Raw genomic sequence first — 26,510 nt, forward strand, 5'->3', positions numbered from 1 at the left:
ATGGTGTATCTGCAGGATGAGGGTCACACAGCAGAGAAGTAATACCATGATTGCACAAGCCTTTAGTTTAGTTAAGGAATGGGCTGGAGTAGGGGTTATGTTTTCCATGATGCTGTTAGCCATTTTTGTTTGCTTGTGGTGCCTATGCAGGATCAGGAAGTCACAAAAATCCCAAGCTGCTATGTTGGTACAGGCCTTTGCTGCTGTGGAAGCAGGACAGTCCCCTCAAGCATGGTTATCCATGCTGACAGACAAATAGATGTCTGTCTCGCCCTTACTGAGTGAATGATGCGTATCTGAATCAGTCATGCTCAATGACGGGCACCTACCCTCATGCTGAGCGAATAAGCATACATATGTTCCCTTCAACCTAAGACATGAGCCTGTGAGGGCGACACAGTGACTCTTTGATGGGTAAGATAGGGACACTGGGGTTAAACCTAAGACAGAGATGACTAAAATCTGACAACAGATAGATACTGCTACTCCTATAATATTAAAACAAAAGGGGAACTGTAGGGAGCTGCAGAAAACCGCACCCAAAAGATGGCGCCGGTTTCTGCCCTCCGCCAGCCCGACGGCGAGCGCTCTCTGTAGTAAACAACTCCAAATATGGTAAAGGTCATGTATCCTCTTAATTCTGCTTGGAGACAACCTATCCTGGCGCGCCACGTAGGGTTAGGTGATTGGTAGATGTAGACTATATCAGGCCCCGTCTCCCTCGACCCGGGGCCGCCGCCATTATACACTGTAAAGCAAAGAGGTTCCCGATTAAACTGTGTTTGAAGAAGATTCCTCGGTGTGGCGTCTTTCTTGCTGGTCAAGGGTGGACGCCGCACCATATGTTCAGTTGCTATGCTTTTCCACACAGCCAAGGAAGATCCAAAATAGCTAGTCCTTGTTAAGCTCTTTTGGCAATAGAATTGGTATTAATGGCTAGGAGCTGGTGTCTTTCCACCCAACTATCAGTAGTCTGTGATAAGTCATTATAGAATTTTGTTTAGTTCTGAAAAAATCTCTATGGAGATACTGAAGGGACCAGCTCCCCATTTTGGCAGCCATGACAGCGGAACATGTGCTTGTCTGACCTTGTCTTAGTCACTAGGAGGTCAGATGCCTGTCTCGTGCCAAGGAACCAATCAGAAGTTAGCTGGTGGTGCTATGCTTTACGGCTCAGGGTGTGCTTTATGGACAAGGGCACAGCAATGATGCACAGAGCATAGAAACCACCCTGGGAGGGCCTATGGGCCATAACAACCAGTTGACCAATCAACACAGGGCAAGCCCTCCAAGCCTGGAGGCACACCAATCCTGAGCCTGGGCTTATCCCTTATGCCACCCTATAAGATCTCTATGCAGATGCTTCGAGCTGTCTTTCCTAGCCATCCCCCATGGTGGGTGGATGAAAGACCCGAGCTAACATGGGGGTAGCTCATTAAACAACTATATAATAAAGCCTCATGCAGTTTGCATCAAGCTTTCGACTCTGCCTGGTATTTGGGGTGACCATGGTCCTGGGCTAAGATCCTGGAGGCCTGAGCTTCCGGAGGTCTTACAATACCAGCCTTATGATTTTGTGCTACATTTGTAGCTACTGTCTCTACAAAACTGTGTTCTAGCCTAAGCCCAGAGCCTGTCTATACTAGGCCAGCATTGATACAACAAATTCTTACACTGTGATGGACTGATTATTGCTGAAGTAGGCTCATGGCCAATGCCCTCTGAAACCATGTCAGGTTCTGTTTACCTATTTAAAAGTCTGACAGACTGGATTTTGTTAATACATGGATGTTTAAGATGATCTTTCCTGTCATGGCCCAGCATGTCTTAGCCCCAAGCCACAGAAGCCATGAGGTTTGGCCTGAGTCAGGGAGCGTGGACTTGGACACTCCTAGCAACCCAATGGCAATAAAGAACAAACACAGGCATCTTGTCATCTTTAGAGAGCTCTCAGTTCCATTCCATGCTGTAAAACTAGAGTCTCTTGTTTATTTGGCATCTTCCTATCTGTTTTCTAACCATGCTTCCAGGGCCACGAGGCCATTTCTGTCTCCTTCAGTTGACTCCTCTGCACTAGATCACTCCTAACTCTTTCTGGTTCCTCACTTGTTACTTACACAACTCACCCTTGGCCCAGGTGTAGGCCTATTCAAATGCTTAGTTCTGTAGAGATGCAAACTGGGAGGCATTCTACACTGAGGCCATGCTATACAATAGCAGACTTGCTCGCATCTGCAATAAAATATTAGGCCTGAGCTCCTGGGAGCTCCTGTTTCCTGAAACCAGAGGTTGGACCTTAACACATTCCTTAATGGAACTTTCTTGGTCCCCAACACTTTCCACAGTCAGGTCTCGGAAACAGCTGTTAAGATTTGCCAAATATTTGGTGTTCTGGCTTGGCACCAAGTCCTAGGACAAAGTCCTTTACTTACTATGCTGTTCTGCTTCCAGTGTGTTGAACAGCTCTTCAAATTGAAAAGTTCAGGTCACATATCATATCATGCCATATCATGCCATACAAGGAGGCTCAGAAGACTCAAAGAACTGACTCTTCTTACAAGGCACAAGAAGGTAAAAGAATCACAAGATTCTAAAGGCTACCTCTCAAGGCTGTAATACCAGTAAAGAATTCCTGGATAGGGAGACTTTCTGGTGGGTCATAACCTGTATGTTATATAAGGAACTCTAGCAACACAATGTTTGAGAGTTATCACCCATGTTTCAGTAGACTTTTTTTTTTCTTTTTTATGGTTTAGGTGTTTTGAAGTCACCCATGATTCTGTAAGTAATCCTTCATCCACAGTTTCATAAGAACTCCATTCAGTGTAGAATTGGGAAAAAGTTTGTTCCTTTATATGTATTCTATCTGGGACAAATAAGCATTTGAACATCTTCCTAGGAAAGAATAAAAATTTGTTCCATATTATGCTGCCCAACTTTGAGCTAATGTTATTGAAAGCAGTATTTTGGCCACCAAGGCTAGTAGCAAGCTAGGTTACAACTGAGTCTACCAGTGGCTAGGGTGTTCACAGAATCCAAAGGCACCGCTGGTGGTGCAAATCAAAATGGAATATGTCACATTCAGGTAGAGGTCTCTGTCTAGTGCATGTCCAGAACCCTGTCATCAAGCAGTAGCCTGGGCATAGTGGTGCTTGTTAAAGTTGTGGAGACACTGATAGAGAAAATATTTTGGTTCAAGGCCCATATTAGAGCCTGCATATTCCCCAAATTTTACAGTTGGAAGGATCTTCATAGTCTCAGGCCCACTGTAAGTTTGGTGATTATACATTTTGAAGCTGTAGACTAACCCACCCTGTGTTTGCATAGGTATAGCAGTTCTGTATTAGATCTGGCCTGAGTCTGGTGCCCTTTTGTTTCTTCTTGGTGCTATGGATCACCATGGTTTGCTGAGCAATATGTTCTAGACAAAGTCCTGTGTTAGCTTTTGTGCTGCTCGTGGCTACATGAGCTATGACCAGTGTCTTTGTCAGATGACTAACACAGATTCAGCAGTATGTTCTGTGGATGATGGAGAGGTGTGTGGCTTTGTCAGGCACTAGCAGAGTCTTGGTTTCAAATTCTAAACTTGTGCTCATTTCTTTTCTCTCCCACAAGTAGATGTCTCTCTTCACAGTTCTCAAAGCTGGAGGAAGAATGATACTGTTAACTCTTCATGCTTTTGAAAACATTTTTAAAAATTACTTCTTTTATTTTGAAATTAGAATATAATAAATCTTTTCTACCTTCCCTTTACTCCCTCCAACCCCTCCCATATACTCCACTTTGCTGTCTTTAAAAAATTATAGCCTCTTTTTAAATTAGTTGTTTTACATGCATATGTGTGCATATTCCTAATCAGAGCCTTCTCAGTTTGTATAATCTTACTTGTAATCACATTTTCAGGGCTGATTGTTTGCCTTTGGATCACCAATTTTTGTGTTCTTTCCTGGGGAAGAATATTTGTCTTGTTCTCAGCATTGCTTACTTGCCTGTAGTTCTTGATGTGGGAGTAAGGCCTTATGGTCTTTACCAGGTCCACTTTGGCATGTCTATTGTTGTCCTTGTTCCACTCATGTTAAGATAGTCATGACTGGTAAGACATTATTAGTATAACTTCCTTCTTATGAGAGTCTTGTCTCCCAAAAGCTCCAAATATTTAGATGTGAGTACATACCCTGGAGTATTTTCAGAAACAAGGAAAGTAAAAAGGGGTAGAGGGCTGGGGAAGAGTGGACAGGGGAATAACAGGGTACAAATGATCAGATATGGGAAATAGAAACAAAAGGAAGTGTCCCTAATTATAGGGGGGAAAGATAAAGAAATACAGAGGAAGAAAGGATGCTAAAATAACAGCAAAGGTATCTGAAAAATTTATAAGGAATCATAAGTAAACAAATCACTATCATACACATAAATCTGTGTATAAATATATATAGTTTGAATTATTTTTTTTCATCTGGACTGACAATGATCTCTCCAAAAGCCAAAGACCACCTAACAAAATTTCTAACAGCAGGCATTGAGAAGCTCTCCTTTGAGGAGTTGGTCATGGTTGTCCAAGGGACTTCCAAAACATAGAGACTATTACAATTGCCCTTGATTATCCTCCAGAGATAGAAGGTAAGTTTGTACTTCTAAAGACACCATGTACTTCAGACAGGGCTCAGAGACCCCTGAGGTGGACTTTCATGGTACTAACTTGTTGGTTATGATACCTTTGGCAGGGGTTGGGTGGAGGGGTGTCAAATGACCCTTTATCGGGTATTTACAATTCATAACAATAACAAAATTGAAGTTTTGAAGTATCAATGAAAATAATTTTGTGTTTGGAGATCACCACAATCTAAGAACTGTATGAAAGGGTTGCAGCAGTATTAAAAAGGTTGAGTACCATCACCCTAGAAGGTACCAGGCCAGCTTCCAAAGGAAGGAACAACCAACAGTCCTACAAATCTAACATAATCTAGCATACCTATTGTACTAGCTAATTTTATATCAACTTGACACAGTTAGGCCATCTGAGAGGAGGGAATCACAAGTGAGAAAATGTCTTCTTAAGAGTAAGCAGTAGTCAGGCCTATCAAGCGTTTTCCTAATTAGCATTTGATGGGGGAGAACCCAGGCCATTGTGGGTGGTGCCACACCTGAGATTATGGTCCTTGGTTGTATAATAAAGCAGGCTAAGGAAGCCATGAGGAGTAAGCAAGTCAATGAACAGCACCCCTCCATGGCTTCTGAATCAGCTCCTGATCATAGGTTCCCACCTGGTTTGAGATCCTGCCTTGGTTTTCCTCAATGGACTGACTCAGGACTTGTAAGCCTATTAAACTCTTTTCTTCCAAAGTTTATTTTGGTCATGGTATTCCATTGCAGGACTAGTAATCCTAAGACATCTATCAGTCATAGCAATGACCAACATGGCATGATAGTCCTAAGAGTGCAGCAGTCATCTGCATACTTTGGAGTTAACCAATAGATCTCTCATAAAAGTTAAGACTGATTCAACAAAAGAGAAACCGTGACTGGTAGTGGAAACCTAACCAGCAAATCAGAGATAGTGAATTCAGGGATCTTGGAGGAGAAATTTGAATTACTGCTTTACTAAACAAGCATAATATCTAACTACATTATACATATTTGTTCTTATAGCCACAGATAATTGTATTCCTCACTTCTAATCAAAGAAGCTTCTCTTTGCAAAAGAAGGAAGTCATTACATAAACCTACAACCAATCCAAACGCAGAGTTGTGAAACTAATGCAAGGATACAGCTACGAAACACTCCTCCTAAAGTTTAGGGAACATTGTGGAAGAGAAGGTGAGAAGATTGTAAGAGGCAGACAATCAGGGAGTTTGCTGTGAGACTCTGTCTCCTAGTAATGTCAGAATGCATCTCCAGCAAAATTCTCTAAAACTAGAAACTTAGTTTCTTTAGTTCATAACACAGTCTGGTGTTTGCTAATTGTGGAGTATTCAGGGGGAAGGTGATGGCTAGCAGATTATACCCAGCTGCCACATAGATCTACCTCTCCAAATAAATTGCAAAGTTTGGGTTGCATCTGTTTGGCCAGGCATCATTTCACAATAGGGACTCTTCTCATTCCCTTCTCTTTTCTTTCTTTTGTATTTGCTTAAAATTAATAATGCAGGTGATGCTATTTCAGATGCAAAGAACACATGCTAACCTCGTTCTGTGTTCCAGGATCACGTCAGTCTAGAAACTAAATATCTTTACATATCTGACTTGATTTGCATAAACTAAACTCTAGGAAACTTAAAAGGAGAAAAGTTTTGTCGGGCGCTGGTGGCGCATGCGTTTAATCCCAGCACTCGGGAGTCAGAGGCAGGCAGATCTCTGTGAGTTCGAGGCCAGCCTGGTCTCCAGAGTGAGTGCCAGGATAGGCTCCAAAGCTACACAGAGAAACCCTGTCTCGAAAAAAATGAAAAAAGGAGAAAAGTCTTTAGAGAAGTACATAGACAAGTTTATCGAGTTTAATTATCAAGAAAAAGACAGCTATGTCCTTTGCTGATGTACAAAACATTGGCTACAATCTTCTAAATTAACTGCAAGGGCTATCAACTAATGGGAACAGAACAGGTTTTCTTTTTCTCCTTAATTATAGAGCTAGAGAGTAGGAGTCCAGAACTGCTGGAGGTAGACATTTGAAAATGTTTGTCATGGCATTTACTACTTAAGCAAGTGAAATAAAAATAAAGCCAAGTAGAGATAATATGGGAAGTAGTTCAAACATTTTATAGTATGTGTCCATTTGCACAATGTAGTAATTTCAATGAGATTATTTGAAAAATTATTTGTCTTGGGATATTTAGCTTCTCTTTGTCAAAAAGGGTTTAGTGACATGGCAATGTAATGAGTGTGTAAAAATCCCTGTTAAGTGACCAGTTTGCTATTGAATTGTGCTATATAAATCTGTTATTATCCCTCCTAACCTTTCTTATTATTTTCTCTCTTCTTAAACTGTTTAAAGGATTCCCTTACTTAACACAATGTCCTTTCAGTAGCTCATTTCTATAAAATCAACCAACCACCAATGCTAATTACAGGGGAACAGGGAAAATGCTTCCAGAAGAGACCTCAGGAATAACAGCTTTATCTTAAGTTTTATAGAGCCCAAGGCTGCTTTAATCTTTAATTCTCTTGCAGCAGCTGCACTTATCTTTCATGGACAGATTTGGAATGTAATAAAAATGCTAGCAAATTGGCCAGTGCGTAGCCTTTTCTTTCCAGTATCATTGAGGGTTAGGATCAATCACACATTCCCTTGTATTATCCACATTTACTTGATGCCATTACTGGTCCTTAGTTATTGCTATTTGTTACCAAATACTTTCCAAGTGCTTTGCAACTTTTCTACTATTTGAAAATAAAGCATTACACTTCTGGAATGCCAATGTTTTAATATTGAAGAAAACTTTTTTTTTTTCTCAGCTAAATTTTTTTCCCATCTACTTACACAGAAGTTGATAATGTCAATAAGGAAGTGTCCGTTGTCTCATTACTATTGACACACAATATTCATTTTAATTAATGAAAAATGATGTATACTTTAAAGAGGCTAGGAAGTAGGTTAACTGAAAGAGAGCCTGTATAAAGAAGTTTCATAGATATCTATTGGTTTGTAAACTAATTAAATCTATAATATAAAAATTTGTTGGTATCTTGTTTGTACTCTAACAAATAAAGCTTGCCTGAAGATCAGAGGGCAGAGGTAGCCACTAGTTAACCAAAGAGGTCTAGAGGATTGCACAGACAAACCAGAAGTGATATGGCTGTGCTGAGAAAGAAATATAAGGAGGGAGGAGACAGGCGCAAGGTCTCCTTTTGGCTGAGAAGTTAGCAAAATAAGGCATGGCTGTGGCTTGCTCCTTTGTCTCTCTGAACTTTCAGCATTTACCCCTATATCTGACTCTGGGTTTTTATTATTAAGAACAATTAGAACTTGTACAACATAAAAAGGTAGTTTGAACAGAGGTATCTTGTATGGGTAGACAATACTACTCCAGGGGACACAGGTTGTTGAGCGAAGATATCAGTGCTAGGCAGGGGATACATTTTTAATACTTACTGGCCAGAAAGGCTCTGAGGTTCCCAAAACCAAACAGGCTATTTGCATAGCTCTTGATGCCCATGATAACCAGATGAGAAGATCCTACTTTTTGAATTTATCAGGGTGCACTTTCCCTAACTGGCTAGATTTCATAGTGTTGCAAAGTGCCAAGCAGGTAGCTGAAGAAAAACATACATTAGTTGTACTGTCAGATCTGGAGCCTTCACACTACAATATGAAGCTGTCAGGTAAGTTGTGTCCACTGATGAAATTAGTAGCAACATGATTTTGAGGGTAAGGAGCCACTTCAAGACTAGATTAGAGGCATACCCATAGGAGCTTTATATATGGCATGTTAAGTTTATAAAAAGCCCTGGACTTCAGAGACCATAGGCTATAGGGGAGACTATAAATTATATTTTCATAAATTGTCATGTTGTCAAACAACCTTCTTAATATTTATGTTTATACCCAATGATCTGTGATTTTTTCAATATTGGTCAGAGAAGTTTCATTTTTCCATTGAGTAATGACTATGGCAAAGACTCATAACTCCCAGTGCAGAGAATCAATGGCTGGGAGTACTTAGTTGTAGATTGATCACCAATATCAAATTTCCCCATCTAAGGTTCATGGAAAATGGAGGAGAAGGAGTGGAAATAATGTAAGCTCTAGAGGAAGAAAAGGAAATGCTGTCTTCCAGACTTGACAGGGTGGTTGCATACATCAATTCATAGCATTTGTTTTGGCTATACAGGGACTATACAATATCAAATTAGGTAGAATTCTAGCATGGAGGGGAGAAGGCCACTGGAAGCCCTACACTATTGGATAAGTTATTGGCCATTGATGGCTGCTGAGGAAGGGAAAGTCCCTTTTCTTTGTGGATGTGACTATCCCAGTGGCTGGCCCCATATTCAAGTACTTATTGTCAGTGCCAACTGGAGTTAGAGGGCTATAAATAATAGTATGGCAATATTGATAATTATTAAAGAATAATTAATTATTAACAATAGAAATAATAAATATGAAATCAGGAGGGAGATGGGTTGGTGGCTCCTGGGGGAAAGTTGAATAAGATATTAGGGGCATGGATAAGATCAAAATATATTGTATATGTGTATGAACATTTTAAAGGATAAATAAAACATAAGATTAAAAAAGTATAGTGCATAGAAGTTAGTGTAGTACAGATGAACACAGGACATTGCTACTGATGACTGGTTCATAACCTTTTATGATTTCTGTTGGCCTACTTGGATATATATTGCCCTTTTAATTCACTTAAATAGTAATAATTAAAATTTTACTATTTTACATTAACTATGTGAATGCATTATGCTGTCTTAGTTAAAATAGTTTATTGGTTCACATAGAAATTTAAATGGCTGTTTTGTAATTTGAGGTCACAATTTATCCCATTTGACATAGTTAGGGTTTGAAGTCTGTCCCTTCTGAGTTTCTGATCCAGCTGCTTCTGTACATATTTAACCACTCTGCTGTAATTTGCCTGTTGCTGATCTTTCTAAGTGAACCTGTAAAGGAGAGAGGTAAATTGATTTGTTGGTACTTTTAAAGTCCCATTTTGCCATTTCATTCTCTCTAGCCCTTAAATTTTTGCAGTGGGGGTGTGATTTCTTTTTTCCTTTTTTATTGCATTTTACATTCCATCCACAGTTCTCTCTCCCACCACACCTCCAGCCCTCACTCACCTCCTCCCACTTTCTCTCCCCTTCCCCTAGCCCAATGGCTCAGTGGTTAAGAACACTAGCTTGTCTTCAAGAGGCCTTGAGTTCAATTCCCAGCAATCTCATCATGGCTCACAACCATCCATAATGAGATCTGGTGCCCTCTTCTGGCCTGCAGGGATACATGCAGGCAGAACACCATATACGTACACATATTTCTTAAAATTTGACTGTCCTTTCTGTCCACCAGGTTTGACATATTTCTACAGTTCTTTTTGTGTGGGATCATCCTCTGTTTCTGGGTTGCTATTGCCTGACACAGCTCCTGGCAAGGAATTGACTGTAAATATTTACATAATGAATAGATTTACATCTAAATTTTACTTTTAAGAATTAAACCACATTTGTAATTTTGCTAAGTGCTATCAAATAGTGTAAGAAAACCAACTAGAAACCTCAATTCTAAGTTAATTAATCCAATTTTGATACACGATGTCCAATAATTCCATTGTGTTTCTTGTGATCTTACACCATAATTACCTTACTTAATCCCATAATTTTTATTTTTATGTAATTTCCATCTGTAACATTTGCATCAATATTTGGAGGCATAGCTCTGCACTTAAATATATAGTTCTTTAAATATATCTCTGACTATTTAAGAAATGATACTTCTAGGCTAAAGGGCATACATATTCTCACTTGGACAGACGGTGGCAAACTTCCAGAAAAAAAAATTAGCATTGACACTGCATGACTGGGAGATTAATGTATGCTTGGATGGGCCACATTATTTATTTACTGCTATACCACATTTGTTAAAATATTCTGACCAAAAAGTGTAACTGTATATGAGTTTTGTTGATAATATCATATCCTATGTAAAGACTGTGAATTCTGTTCAGAGGTGGTTTTATGATATATAAAAAATGGGTAAAAATCTCCTCAGATAATATAAAACATCTCACTAAAGAAGAAAGAAGCCTGCAAATAAGTCCATGAAAAGATGTAATTATTTATTAGAGTAATGAAAATCCAAATCTCAGTGAGATGCTACAATATACTGTGATCACAATAAAAGAAAAAAAATCAAAATAAAATGCAGACAGGAGGGATTGTTGGCCAGTTTAAGGAGAAGCTTCTGACTCATGGATAGGTGGTTGGGAGTGAGAATGTAAGGAGGTACAGCTGCTATGGAATACAGCTTCTCTTACATCTGGTTCCAAATGGTCAAGAATCCTTCTCTTACTTATGGCGAGCATATCATAAGCTACCTTTGATAGCCACATACTCTCAACTTGCCTGCCTATATGTGTGTGCATGTATATTTATGTTAACTTACTTATTCCCTTATCCTCAGATTTAGGTAACAAGGGGTGATCAGCTTAGTTTGGGTCAATAACGTCTTGTATTCAACTTCATAGACAAAAATCACAAACTATGGTTGAATTTTGGTTTTGTTGTGAAGAGAGCTTGTCTCTCATATTGAAGAAAAGGAAACGTGCATCTGGATTGCTGAAGGGACTTTCCTTAGGTTCGGCATCTGATTAGACCTGGTTTATTCACTTATTTGTTTAGTAAATCAGATCTGTTGTTTTACCAGTGAAATGTGAAATTACAGGTTAATAAGTATGGATGTGTATGGCTATAATCCCTTGAAATATGGTACATCTTTTATTTTTAATCATATCCTTTTGTAATTGTCAAATTGTTCTATCATTAAACAAAGACAACACTACCTAGTCTCAGTATTAATAAAGTTACCTGTAATAATTCATTAAATTCATCTAAAGAAATGGACTTTAAAATTAAAATCATATAATTACAGTACTGTTTGCATTTTACTAAACCAGAACAATCCATAAAAAGAAAAATAAAATACTAGAAATGAAATTGTACCTCACTGTTTACTTTAGATTTTTCTTAACTTTTGTTTTTTCATCTGACTTCATATTTAAAATAATTTGCCTCATGCTTTGACTTCATTTCTGAAGTTCTATGTTCTGTGTTACAATTGAATGAAAAGGATACCTCAAATATTCCTTAAAAGATGGACCTCTGTAAATCACTTGACTGGATTAGAAGCTTTCTTGACCTCAGGATGAGAGACATTATTAGAGAAACAGCTCAGCTTGGATTTTCTTACTGATGGAGAATTTAATATCTTTTTGGATACTCTCAGACACAAAGGAAGATGGGGAGGACAAACCTGAAAACAAAGAAGAAAAATGGGAGGAAGTTTAGTCAATTTCATTAATATTTATGAAGGGTCTGAGGCAATGGCAAAAACAAAGGATAGTAGGAGGTGATTTACTAAAAATAATGTTTTTTACCCCTTAGAAAATGTTTTCCCACAAGATGTTTTAGCAATTACTTTTAACAGTTTTGCTCTTATCTTTGAAAGACAAAATATAAATCATATTACTTTAAAAATAAGCAACTCAGAATTGGATTTAAGCTACACTGAATGAAAATATACGAAATTTCAAGTATGAGCAAAAAGAAATGATTTCTCCCCTAAATTATAATCTTTTTAATACATCACAAAGATTATTTTATTTTGTTTACTCTATTTTAAATTTTAAATAGAGTAGGTGCCTTGCTTAATCTCTGCTGTGAGCATGAGTGGATCTGGAATCAACTAGGCTAACCTGATGGGCACACCTGTAACGGAATTTTGTTTTATTTTGTTTTGTTTTGTTTGATATGGTTACTCAAAGCTGTAAGACCCAAAATAAGGGTGGGAGGAACTGGAACTATCCATCTGTAGGGAGATCCAAGGAGAAAGCTTTGTTTTTGCCTTACTTGCTTAGCATGTTGCTGGTGAGTTTTACTCTGTTGCTGCTGTGGCTCCATTCTTTGGCTAATATGAAATCCCAGCTTCCCAGGCCTTCCTACACATACTAAACACCAGTGGCTAGGAATTCAGTGCCAAGTTGAGATGGCTAAGGGATCCATCCAACCTCATGGACTGAGCAGTTACCATGTTTTCAGCCCCTTTAACATGAAGGCAGTAATTTTTGAATTACCAAAACCCCTTAGTATATGGCAAACTAATAGATCTCTTTATAATATATATTATATATTACATATTATATATTATACATATTATAATATATAATATATATATTATAAAAAAAGAGAGATGGCAAGAAACTACAACCCCCCCCCAATACTTTTGGGGGCTATATAAGCTATCCAGCAGGGAGAAAGCTTGCAATTAAGTGCCAACTCGATATTTATACTATGTAATGGAAATGTATGGAATCTTTAGTCAATGTTTTAGGAGCCTCTCTGACCCATAGTGAAAGCCCTCACTCCTGGCACATGGATTTTTGTTTCATAACCTGTAACTTCTAGAAGCAGGCTGCCCTGCTCAGGGACACCTGAGGCTAGGGGAGTGCTCACAAAAATCCAACCTGGTAACAGTCCTGCCTCCATCTACTGGACCAGGTAGGCCAGGGGCTGTTTCCAATATGGGTTCCTCTGCCCTGCTCGATGACACCTGGGGCTGGGGGACTGCTCACAAGACCCGAACCCAGCAGAATCCAACACACCCAGAGACTGCAAAGGCCCTAGCACCAGACTTGCCTCCATCCAAGAGAAGAGGACAGACATCACAGTATTGGAAATGTTTATATCTACAAGAAGGGAACCTTGGTCGCCTATCCACGAGGAGAGGAAGAGACTCCTGCTACACCCACTGGAAGAAAGGATGGGAAAAAGACAATATAAAAGTACATTCAACAACAGAAAAACCAATATGACACTACCGGAGACTAGGGACCTTATACCAGCAAGATCTGAACATCACAATGCAGATGAAGCAGAAGAGAATGACCTTAAAAACATCTTTAGGAAAATGATAGAGGGCCTCAAAGAGGATATGAGAAAATCCCTTAAAGAAATGGAAGGAAAAACAAACCAAAAAATACAAGGTATCAACAATTCTTTCAAGGAAACAGTCAAGACCTAACAACTGAAATAGAGGCAACAAAGAAAGCACAATCCGAGGGAATGCTGGGAATAAAAAATCTGGGTAAACGATCAGAAACTACAGATGCAAGCGAAAATCTCAGGAGTTGAAGATACACTAGGAGAAACAGACTCATCAACCAAAGAAAATCTTAAGTCCAACAAATCCCAAATCAAAATAGCCAGGAAATATGGGATACCAAGAAAACACCAAACTTAAGGATAATAGTATAGAAGGAGGTGAAGAAATCCAACTCAAAGGTGCAGAAAACATATTCAACAAAACCATCGAGGAAAACTTTCCCAACCTAAAGAAAGACATGACAATGAAAATACAAGAATGCTACAGAACACCAAATAGACTGGACCAAAAAAAGGTCTCCTTGCCACATAATAAGCAAAACCCCAAACATACAGAATAAAGAGAAAATATTAAGAGCAGCAAAGGAAAAAGTTCAAGTAACATATAAAGGCAAACCTATCAGAATTACACCTGAACTTTTCCATGGAAACTCTGAAAGCCAGAAGGTCCTGAATAGATAGATGTTCTACCTACACTAAGAGACCACGGATGCCAGCCCAGACTACCATACCCAGCAAAGCTTTCAATCAATATACATGGAGAAAACAAGATATTTCATGACAAAACCAGATTCAAACAATACATATCCACCAATCCAGCCCTACAGAATGTTCTGGAAGGGAAACTGCAACCCAAGGAAGTTAACTATAACCAGAAAAATATAGGCAATAGATAATCCCACTTTAGCAACAGGCAAAAGAAAAAAGGGATGGAAACCCACATACAATTTCACCACCACCACCAAATCCAAAACAAACAAGAATGAACAATCAATGGTCATTAATATCCCTCAATATTAATGGTCTTAACCAGCCCATAAAATGACAGGTTAGCAGAATGATAAGAAGACAGAATCCATCCTTCTGCTGCATACAAGAAGCATACCTCAACTTCAAAGACAGATGGTACCTAAGAATTAAAGTTTGGGAAAAGATTTTCAAATCAAATGGACCCAAGAAACAAGTGACGGTAGCAATCCTAATATCCAACAAATTGGACTTTAAACTAAAATCAATCAAGAGAGATGAAGGAGGTCACTTCCTACTCATCCCAGGAGAAATCCACCAGGATGAAGTCTCAATTCTGAATATTTATGCCCCAAATGCAAAGGCATCCATGTTCCTAAAAGAAACATTACTAAAACTCAAATCACACATAAAACTGCAAACACTTATACTGGGAGACTTCAACACCCCATTCTCACCACTGGACAGGAACACGAGACAGAAACTTAACAAAGACCCAAAGAACTAATAGAAGTTATGGCCCAATTGGGCTTAACAGACATCTATAGAACATTCCATCCAAATACAATATAATATACCTTCTTCTCAGCACCACATGGAACCTTCTCTAAAATAGACCGAATGCTTGTCAACATAGCAAACCTCGACAGGTACAAAAAATGAAAATAACCCCCTGAATCTTATCAGACCACCATGCTTTTAAGGTAGAATTCAACAACAACATGAATTGCAGAAATCCTACAAACTCATGGAAATTATAAATAACACCCAATTGCATAATTCCTGGGTCAAGGAAGAAAGAAAAAAAGAAAATAAAGGTGTCCTAGAATTCAATGAGAATGTGGATACAACATATCCAAAATTATGGGACACTTTGAAAGCAGTGCTAAGAGGAATGTTCGACACAATGGAAAAAAGAAAGAATCTTGAACAAATTGTCCTGGTCTAACTGGATATTTCCATGTAGAAGAATGCAAATACAACCATATTTATCACCCTGCACAAAACTCAAGTCCAAGTGAATCAAAGACCTCAATGTAAATCCAGTTATAGTGTAACTAGCAGAAGAGAAGTGAGTAATATACTTGAATGAATTCACACAAGAGACAACTTCTTGAACAGAACACCGATAGCATAGGCACAAAGATTAATGATTAATAAATAGGACCTCATTAAACTGAAAAGCTTCTGTAAGGCAAATGGACGTCTACAGAATGGGAAATTTTTTCATCTACTCTACATCTGCTAGAAAACTAATTTTCAAAATATATAAAGAACTCATGAGAGTAGACATCAACAAACTAAATAATCCAATATAAAATGGGGTACAGGTTTAAATAGAGAATTTTCAGTAGAACAATCTCAAATGGCTGATAAACATGGAAATAAACATAGTCATTAGGGAAATAAATATCAAAAATGTTTTGAGATTCTATCTTACACCTGCCAATAACACAAGTGACAGTTCATGCTGGCAAGGATGTTTAGCAAGGGGAACACACCTATACTATATTGCTGATGGGAGTAATACTATATTGCTGATGGGAGTACAAACTTGTACAACCACTATGAAAATAAAAATGGTGTTTCTGCAGAAAACTGAGAGTTGATCTACTGCAAGACCCAGCTATACAACTCCTGGGCATATACACTCCATCCTGCCACAAATACACTTGATCAACTACATTCAACTATGCATATAGAGGCTTTATTCATAACAGCCAGAAACTTGAAACAACCTAGATGGCCCTCAATTGAAAGAATGAAAAATCATGGTACATTCACACAATGGAGCATTATTATACTATTAGAAAAAAGGATACCATGAAAATTTCAGGCAAATGGATTCATCTAGAAAAAAAGTCATCCTGAGTGAGATAACCCATATCCAGGAACACAAACATGGTATGCACTCACTTCTAAGTGGATATTAGCTGTAAAGTAGATAATAATCATGATACAATCGACAGTCAAAGAAAGAATAAGTAATAAGGAATATTCTAAGGAGAACATGTGTATCTCCCTGGGAAGGGCAAAGAGAAAAGATTTTGGGTAGACTGAGGGAAAGTAGGAATGGGAACAGATGATGGGGAGTGTGGTAGTTTGAATGTAATTGGTCCCATAGGCTCATGGAGAGTGGCACTATTAGGAAGCATGGCCTTGTTGGAAAAAATGTGTCACTATGGGGTAGACTTTGAGGACTCCTATGTTCAAGCTATGCCTAGTTAATTTTACCTCTTGTTGCCTTTGGATCAAGATGAAAGTTCGCTCAGCTCATTCACCAACACCATGTCTACCTGAATGCAGCCTTACTTCCCTCCATGATGATAATGAAGTAAACATACCCAATTAAATGTTTTCCTTTATAAGAGTTGCTGTGGTCATGGTGTCTTTTAACAGCATTAGAAACACTAGGATGGTAGTTTAGGGAGAGGTATGATTAGAGATGATTGGAATTTCAAGGGCATTTTGGAGTTGATGTGGAAATCATGTGTGGTAGAAATTTCCAATATTCTATGAGGGTGACCTGAGAGAGGATTCCTAGCAACAGAGGATGTGGAGATGAACAGGGCATCTTCAATAAAACTAGACAACTTCCAGAGGTGGGACTGGAACACTAAACCAGCAATAAAACCTTCAACCTACCATTTATACTGCCTGAAAAATGTCCTGGGGTAATGAAAGTGCAGTACATGTGGGAGTTGCCAACAATGACTGGTCTAATTTTAGGCCCTTGACACTTGAGAGAGTCTATGTCCAACACTGCCTTGATGATCAGGAATGTCAGGTTGAATAGCCCAGAGACCTAGGACAGAAACAAATGAATCAATAAAATGATTTCTATTGATATTTTACCATTGCCATAGATTTTTTGTCTAGCCTATTCATCTTCAGAGAGGCTTCTTCTGGTTGCTGATGGGAGCATATGCATAAATCCATAGCCAAACAGTAGCAGGAAAGAGAGAGAGAGAGAGAGAGAGAGAGAGAGAGAGAGAGAGAGCACATTGGAGATCTCCATCAGGCCCCTCCCTTTGGATCTTGGGGGAACACCACAGAAGAGGTGGAAGAAGAATTATATGAGCCCTCTGGATTGAGGACACCATGAGAATATATCTGATAGAATCAACTAAGCAGAGCTCATAGGGTCACACAGAGACCGAAGTGGCAATCATGGGTCTGTGCTATGTACTCTGCATATATGTTATGATTGTTAGCTTGGTGTTCTTGTGGGAATCCTAACATTGGAATATGGAGTATCTCTGCCTCTTTTTTCCTGCTCGTGGCACCGTTATTCTGCCACTGGGTTGCCTGTCCAGCCTTCTTATGAGGGTTTGTTCCTAGTCTTATTGTAACTTATTATGCTGTCTTAGGTTGATATCACTGGGAGGCTTGCTCTTTTCTGAAGGGGAATGGAGAAGTAGATCTGGGGCATAGGGCAGGGGATTTAAAGAAGTAGAGGGAGGGCAAACTGCAGTTGACATTTATTGTATAAGAGAATAAAAGAAAAACTTAAAAAAAGCAAAAACAAAACTGCTTTCATTATATCCCAGGTGTTTTGATACATTTGATATGTTTTTTTATTTAGCTTAGGATTTTTTATTGTTTCCAACTTAATTTCTTCAGTGACCTTTGCATCACTCAGTAGCATATTGCTTAATCTCCCTAAATGTATTCATTTGGGGGAATTTCTTTTCTATTTATCTCAAGTTTTATTCGTGGTCAAGTAGAACACATGCAGTTATTTTAATTAATCTAAACTTATTGAGTACTGTTTTGTGGAAAAAAATATGATTTATTTCAGAGATATTTCCATGAACTACAGAGTTCATATTGCTAATTTTTGAGGAATATTGTGCAGATATAGGTTAATTCCTTTTGGTGTTTTCTTCCCCTTCCTTCCTTCCATTCTCTTCTTCTTCCTCTTCTTCCTCATCACCCTACCCCTCCCTCCTCCTCCTTTCCCCACCTCCTGCTCCTCTTCCTCTTCCTCTTCCTCCTCCTCCTCTTCTTCTTTTTCTTCTTCTCTAGGATGACCTGTTTGTGAATGTTGAATGTTGAAGTTACCTACCTATCTTTGGAGATGTGGTATCTTTTTTGTAGACAACCAAAAGATGTCTCCTGCTTTCTAATACAACTAAGTAGCCTATGTCTTTTGATTGGAGAATTAAGCCATTAATATTCAGAATTACATTAAAAGATGTAGATTAGCTGCTGAAATTTGTTGTTTTTCTGTTTTTGTTGTCTTAACCATACTTCAAATAGTCACTGTTCTACTTCGTTTTTTTCACTTAGCCTCTTCAGACTGAAGTATTTTTTCCAGTATTCATTGTTGGGCTTGTTTGGGGCACAAATTCCTTAAGGCTGTTTTTATTGTGAAAACTATTTCTGTCCACATTTTTTGTATTTTTTTCATATGCAATGTAATTTAAATGTGTTTTTTTCTCTTCTTTTACAACTCCCAGATCTTTTCTACCTCACTATGCATTCTAATTTGTGCTCTCTTCCTTTTTCTCTGTATTTCAAAACAAACAAAAAACAAAGTAAGTAACTAAAACAAACATGCAAACAAGCAATAGACCAATAATACAAAAGGTGTCACACTAAACATAATAAAACAAGAGATAAACAAGCTTTGTATTATGAACTACCCCTGGGCATGTATCCTGACCTGGAATGTAGTTGATATACCAAATGCTGCTCCCTTAAACAGGAATAGTTTTTCCTTAACCTGTGAGTATCAATTTGCAAATTGCTTCTTGTTAGGGAGTAGTGGCCTGTATCTAAATCTGCCCATCAATGCTGAAATCCCATCTGCTTTGAACCCGTGAATGTGTTGTGACTGCTACCACAGTCTTTGTGAGTTCCTATGTGTATCAATCCTGTTGGATCTGGAAGACATTGTCTCCTTGGCATCATCTACCCACTCTGGCTCTCACAATCTTTCCAGTTCCTCTTGCACACAGACCCCTGACCCTTGATAGGAGGGGTTTGATGAAGATATCACAACCATGTGGAAGCATGAAAGACCCCAGATAGCCAAGGCAATCCTGACCAAAAAGAGTAATCTACCTCAATTTGCAGAGACATGCTGATAAAGGCATGGTACTGGACAACAAAAAAAAGACACATAGATTAGTGGAGTAGAAAAGCCAGATTTAATTATGTGCAATTGCAGTTACCTTATAGTTTAATAAAAATGCCAAATATATGCTAGTGAAAATGTAACATCTTCAACAAATGTTGGTAGGAAAACTGTTTCCACATGTGGAATAATAAAGCATGCCTATCACCTTGAACAGAAATGCACACCGAATGGACCAAAGACTACAACCTAAAAATGGAAACTTTTGAAGAAATTACATTGTGCTCTGGGCTTATGCTTCTAAACTATTATTAAGCGTAGATGTACACAATCTGCTTTCTGTTGCTGTAACAAAATGTGAGGCTGGTCATCTGTAAAGGAAAGAGATGTATTCATCTCAAAGTTTTAGAGGTTCAAAGTTCATGCATCATATTGTTAACTCTGGTAAGGGCTCCTGACTGTCACATCATGTTGGATGACATCATGGTAGGATGTGTACAAAAGGGAGAGATAATATGGGAGAAGAAAGACAGGAAGCAAGAAAGAAGCAGGGAGTGGAGTCTTGAAACAAACCTGCCACAATAAAGGGTTAGAGTCCCATGAAAAGTTCATTAACTCCTTTCAAGAGCAGGACCTCAATTACTTAGAGACCTCTCAATAAGCAAACTTCTTAAATTCACCTTCACTTTTTAACCTTTTAAAACTTGGAAATCAAGCTTCTAATACAAGAGAATTTTGAGACATTCACCGAAGTCACATCCAAGCATAGTATAATAAGTTTGAAGGATACATTTTTAATGACAAATTTTATTTAAAATCTTTCAGGTAGAAACTGGATGGACTGTCATTGAGAACAATGTTGCAGCAGTTTTGTAAAAGCTCATATTTATCAATGTCAGTGTTCCTTCAGAGAATGTAAATCATGAGAATAATCACACTTTTTGATGTCAAAACCATCACAGGACTTTTGCAAAAGACCAATACCATTTTGAAATTATATTTTCATAGATACATAGATTTTATTCATAAATTTAAATAAATACAACTGGATAGAACACAATGAGCCACATTGCTTCTTATTATCAGCATAAACATGTTTTAGCCAGGCTCTGAATATAGAAATGGACAATGGCCAAATTGCAAATAAAATTAGAACTCCGGCCTACATCGTCCGTGGGAAGCAGACCTAGAAGTTAAGCTATAACTTCTAGCCAATCATTTTCAAAATCAGCAGAGCCTTATTAATAGTTACCAGTTCCCTCTATCTGTACCTTGCTTGTAGTTTAAAACCAATGAAAGAAGTGAAACATGCTTCCCAATAATCAGTTATACTGGGTTCCGGCTTCTAGCTAGCCAGTCCTCACACTTTCTATCTCATTCTGATTCTCTCTACCTTGCATTTGGAAACATGGTCTCCCACTGAACATGGAGATGGCTAGTTAGGCAAGAATAGCTGGCCAGGAAGTTCTGAAGATCTTCCTGTCTCTGTCTTGAGATTACACACATCTAAGTCCACACAGGTTTCTTGTGGATGCTGGAATTCAGAACTGGTACTTATGTAGCAAGTACTTTACCCACTGAACACTGTCCTGAGCCTGTTCCTTAACTCTTATTGTTTTGCTGTTGCTGTCATTGTCTTGAGACATGGTATCCATACATAGACCTTGTTGACAGCATGGAGTTTGCTGTGTAGAACAGAATAGCCTCGAAATTGCAAAGATCTGCATACCTCTGGTCTCCTGGTGCTGAGAGTAAGAGCAAGTACCATCATGCCCAGCCTGCCTGTCCCTCTTTTAATTCTAAATTTTTATAGTCCCTGAAAGATTTGGATCTTTGTCAGGTAACACTTGCTGACTGTCAGCATGAAACAAACTCTGGATATCAGCCTTTGCTTATTCTTATTTTGGGGTCTTCATCTATTTCCCCATCTGGAAGTTTAAATGCCCATTGAAAGTTATAAAATCCAAATCATCTTATTTAAGATTGCTAAATAACAATTTCAGGGTATAAATTACTCAAAGTTAACTATCCTGTGACACAAAGCACGAACCTAGTGAAACTCAGCTCTTTGTCAGGAAGTAGACAATTTTGATTTAAATACTAGTTGGCCATCTATTTCTTGATTTTACAGTATAGATTTTCACATTCCCAGTGTGAAAGTAATCAAGATCATCTGAATATTGTCTTAATAGATAATTTATAGTGTTTCTTTGAATCATTAGCCTAGGATCCAACCTGATAATTTAAAAGTTTATCCAGAAAAAAATTTGACTTTCAATTAGTTGGCTAGGAATAGCCAATATTTAGATAAGAAATTCAATTATCTTTTCACAGAAGGCAAGATGACTAAAGTTCAGAGAGCCAGAGGCACTGTGTTATTTGATTTTAATGTATAGCTGAACCAATTCCATTTTTAAGTATATATACACATATATTTTCAAGAAAATGAATCTGCTTCATGAGCCATAAACTCACACTGATACTCTCATATTTATTGTCTTTAAATTAATTGCATTACTAAATAATATATCAAATTCGTTCTGTTAAATTGGAGAAGCCTTTGATGCTACGTAGTATCACTTGAGTTTTCACTATTTATGCTCAAGTACAGGTAACAGGTGATGTAACAGGTGATGCAGCCATAGGAACATTTTTCAGAGTCTCTCTATGAAAACAATAAAAAAAAAATACCTGACAATGTGTACTTCTATCAGGTAACCGAATTTCCCACTAGAGGTCCTTCTCTGATGACAATAAATGCACTCACATGAACCAATACCTGTGTATTAATGTCCAAAGCAAGTCAGAGTTCTTAACTTAAGAATACATTAGAAATCTTAGCAAGTTTTACTCATTGTGGGCAAAAGAGCTAAAAGATTTGTGCAAATTTTTGGAGGAAAATTGTTTAGAGTAATTAATTTTGGATTGCTTTGGTCTAACAACTGAAGATAGTGTATGAAGTTCACACATAAAGTGGTCTGACAATGCTGCTTACAAGCATTTAAAGTAGTTGATATAGCAAACTGAACAATAAGTTAGTTCATTCACCTTCCTTCAGTTAGATGGCTGCTTAGATCTGAGTCAGTTCTCCTAATTCTATACTGAGTATATTAACTTTGCACTCTTGGAAACAAAACTAAAAAAAAATGAAGCCCAAGAAATTAGTGTCATTTGCAGAGTCCCCCCAAAATATAATCTGTCCTTCCCCTATGGATTTGATTTTAAGACTGCATTGTTATTAAATGTTTCATACTTTAAAAAATTATTTCCATCTGATATTTGGGTCCAGGAGAAGTTAGTTCAGTAGGTAAAGGTGCTTGCCCCCAAGTCTGATGACCTGAGTTTGATCCTTGGAATCCACACATTGGAAGGAGAGAACAAAGTTCTGCAAGTTGTCCTCTGATCTCCATACATTCACTGTGCATGACATGTACTGCTTGTTCCCATAACATTGAATAAATAAATGTAAAATATTTAAATGTAAAAATATTAGATTACCTCATCACTGGTTCACATTTGATATGGATATATTTATTATTCTCAAGGATGTGTTGCTTGAACAAATTAAAAAGAGTTGTAAATTCCATATCCAGCAATCAGGAAATCAATAATAAAATAAATAGATGTCAAGTGTTTGCCACTAGTTATGATGAGAATTGGATGACAATTTATCTCTGTACATAAATAAATGTTTATTTAGTGTAGAAATGATATAGAAATAAGTGTTTCTGTGTTTTTAGATTACTGATATCATTGATTTATGAAAAATAATGGAAAAATTTCTATTGTTCAAGAGGTTAATATTTCTGGAGTGGTTGTTTTGATTATGTTAATACCTAAATTAATTTTTTCAACAAATGATGCTATGTGGTGATCAACTAATAAAATGCTACTGAAAAATGTTGGAACAATATTGAATGTGTGACCATAAAGATGCTAATTAGAAAAATAAATTTCATTAGTGACTTGAGTACCATTGAGAGGGAAATGGGCTCTAACATAAATTTTTTTGTTGCACATTGATGATGGGGGAGGTCCTTCTGTGTATGTGTTTGTCTTATTGGTTGATAAACAAAGCACTGTTGGCCAATAGGAAAGCAAGTTCAGTGGGCCTAGGAGAGATGGAGGATTCTGGGAAATGTAGGAAAGGGAGAGTCATCATGTGATCCCAGAGAGAGAGGACACATAAGGCCAGTATCATCAGTAATATAAGTCCTTATAAAAATATATAGATTAGTAGTTATGGTTGATAGTTAAGACTGAGCTAGTAAATAAGAAATCCTAGTCATTGGCTAGCAGCATTGTAAGACACTGTGTTACTACTATAAGACACCATGTGTTATTTGGTGGCCATAAAGCAGCCGCAGAACCCAGGCAGCTGTCAGAAAGAGTTGTTGTTACATATTGATGCATTCAATTTCAAGATTTTTATTCATATATGAAAAATCCGTTTAAAATAATTTATAATGAAACATAGAATAGTAAGCTTGATTGTGGTCATCAATAGGCACACCCTAATGTTAATTCTCAGTCAGTATGACCTGATTTGGAGTATGCCAAATTTGGAGTATGCAGTTAAGGATCTGAAGGGGAAAGGTTGTAAAACAAATGAAATATGTCATGTATTCATGAGAAATTATTGAAAACTTTAAAAGTCTGGTTTTTAGTTTTTGCTCAGGGTTCAAAAAAAAAAAAAACTACAAATAATAAAAGGAACCAAAATCTGAGATAAAAGGAATTGACTCACACACAATTGCTCCTCTACATGTTCCTTTACTCTTCTTCATTCTCTCCCTCTTCCTCTCTTCCTCTCTCTCTCTCTCTCTCTCTCTCTCTCTCTCTCAATCTCTCTCCCCTTAAAAAGTCCCCTCACCTGTAAGCTGTATTCCATTTGCTCCTGAGCCAGCAGAATCCAGGCTGTAGCTTGCCAATAAATGAAACTTTTGTTTTTCCATTTGATGAATTGTCTCTTTGGTGGTGGACTTTTTGGTGTCCCACAAACTGGGCATAACAATATGATAGCTGTATATTGTTGCATGATCTTGTGGCTTTTAGCAAGAAATGTGGAGCAAATCAGATGAAGATGGAGGTGGAGGCTTCCCTAGATGGCCTGCAGCTGCCAGAAGTTAGATAATAGGTTGTCTGACAGAAAATCAAGAAGCAACAAATCCTGCCAACTCCTGATTCTGGCTTTCAGACTCAGGAATGGTTTTAATCCACGATGCTCTGGTAATTTCTTACAGCAGCTCTTGTAAATGAATAAACTTATTAAAATTAGTAGATCAGAAAATTGAAAACTAAACCAGAAAGATAGATACAGCATATTCACTAAGAGTTAAGGAGTAACTCCAATTCCTGAGTCACCCCTATTTTTATGCTGATATTACCAATATTAAGTGAAATTTAATTTGCAACAGATCTTGACTTTATGGTGTGTTCTAGTTATATTCCAATGGCTTTGAATATAGATGGAAAATACTAATGGTAGACAAAAGTGAAAAGATCATAGACCAATTCAAAGTGGAAATAAAAATTTGCATACCAACCAGCAAATATATCTATGCAAATTTTTCTCTGAAACATATTTGGGGAAAAATTACAGAATGTTCAAATTTTGGGGAGAACATAAATCGTATTTGCTAAGTCATATTAACTGCTGTATTATTAAATAGTCAAAACATGCATGAAGACTTAGGTATTATCCTCAGCATTTCAATAAAAATTTTATAAACTATGTATTTGTTTTAAATAAAACTAAAAGAATTATGTTACATTAAGTCTTTCCGCCAAAAGCCGCCTGAGGCCCACCGCCATGTGTGAGCTTTACCCAGCCACCTGCCCGAGTTAGGCCCAAATTAATACACAGAAACTTGTATTAGGTACAATGCTGCTTGGCCAATGACTAGGATTCTCATCTGCTAGCTCAATCTTAATTATCATAAATCTATATATTTTATAAGACTTATCTATCAGATGTCTTATTGGCGTCCCTCCTTGCCAGTGGATCACATTGTGCCGCTGGAGCAGGAGCGGAGGGGAAGAGAGATACTTCCTGTTTCCTCGCTTAGATATGAGTCTCCTTGCCATGTCACTTCCTGCCTGGATCATCACTTCTCTACTACATTTCCCAGAATCCTCTTTGACTCCTAGTCCTTGCTTGCCATTGGCCTAAAAGTATTTTATTCAACAATCAATAAGATAAACATGACCCCATGTCTCCAAGGTTCCAGAGAAAGAGGGAAACCTGCTACCACAGCCTGCCCTGTCGGGCCGCTGAGAGACATCGGAGCAACTTCCATATGCTCGAGCCATCTTGGTGCTCTTGGGTGTTGGACTCGGCACTCTCAAGATGATAAAGACAGATCCAGATAAAGAGAAACCTCGAAAGGTTTAAACTGCATTTAAAAATATATGTAGGCTTGTGAGAGAAGGAAGCAGATTTCCACAGAGAAACCCTGTCTCAGGGAAAAAAGAAACAAAAGAAAGTAAAAGTAAAGTAAAAAAAAAAAAGCCACATAAAGATGGAAAATACACAGAGAGTCTGGATACTATATGCCATATTGTTGTCTTTAAATTGTTTGATTGCCGAGGAAAGAATTACTGCTGCTAAAATACATTTGATTATAAAAGCTGCTAAATTAATCCAACTTATACATTTTAAAAATGCTCTAACTTCAAAATTTAAGTTTAAGGACAGGCTACTTAGAAATAAAGGTTTTGCTTGTATTTCCACAGAAAACCAAAAGCTGTTGATTCCTTCCAGACTAACATGGTTTGATCAAGCAAGACCCCCTGAAGCTGAGATGATACAGTCTTAAGACTACAAAAACAAGGACTTGGTCAGGTTTTTATGTTTTATCATGATCC

At 37.8% G+C, this 26,510-nt stretch overlaps 1 long non-coding RNA gene across 1 annotated transcript; it reads right to left on the minus strand.

Annotated features, from left to right (window-relative positions):
* Positions 1-8,790: 8,790 nt before the first annotated feature.
* LOC118239025 lies at positions 8,791-25,470 on the minus strand. Its single transcript, XR_004770377.1, has 4 exons — positions 24,517-25,470; positions 17,207-17,366; positions 11,789-11,966; positions 8,791-9,604 (listed from the first exon to the last, which is right to left on the minus strand). It is a non-coding gene; the product is annotated as an uncharacterized LOC118239025 (long non-coding RNA).
* Positions 25,471-26,510: the final 1,040 nt, after the last annotated feature.

The sequence above is a fragment of the Cricetulus griseus genome, chromosome 5, assembly GCF_003668045.3.
Source record: "Cricetulus griseus strain 17A/GY chromosome 5, alternate assembly CriGri-PICRH-1.0, whole genome shotgun sequence".
NCBI classification, from domain to species: domain Eukaryota; kingdom Metazoa; phylum Chordata; class Mammalia; order Rodentia; family Cricetidae; genus Cricetulus; species Cricetulus griseus.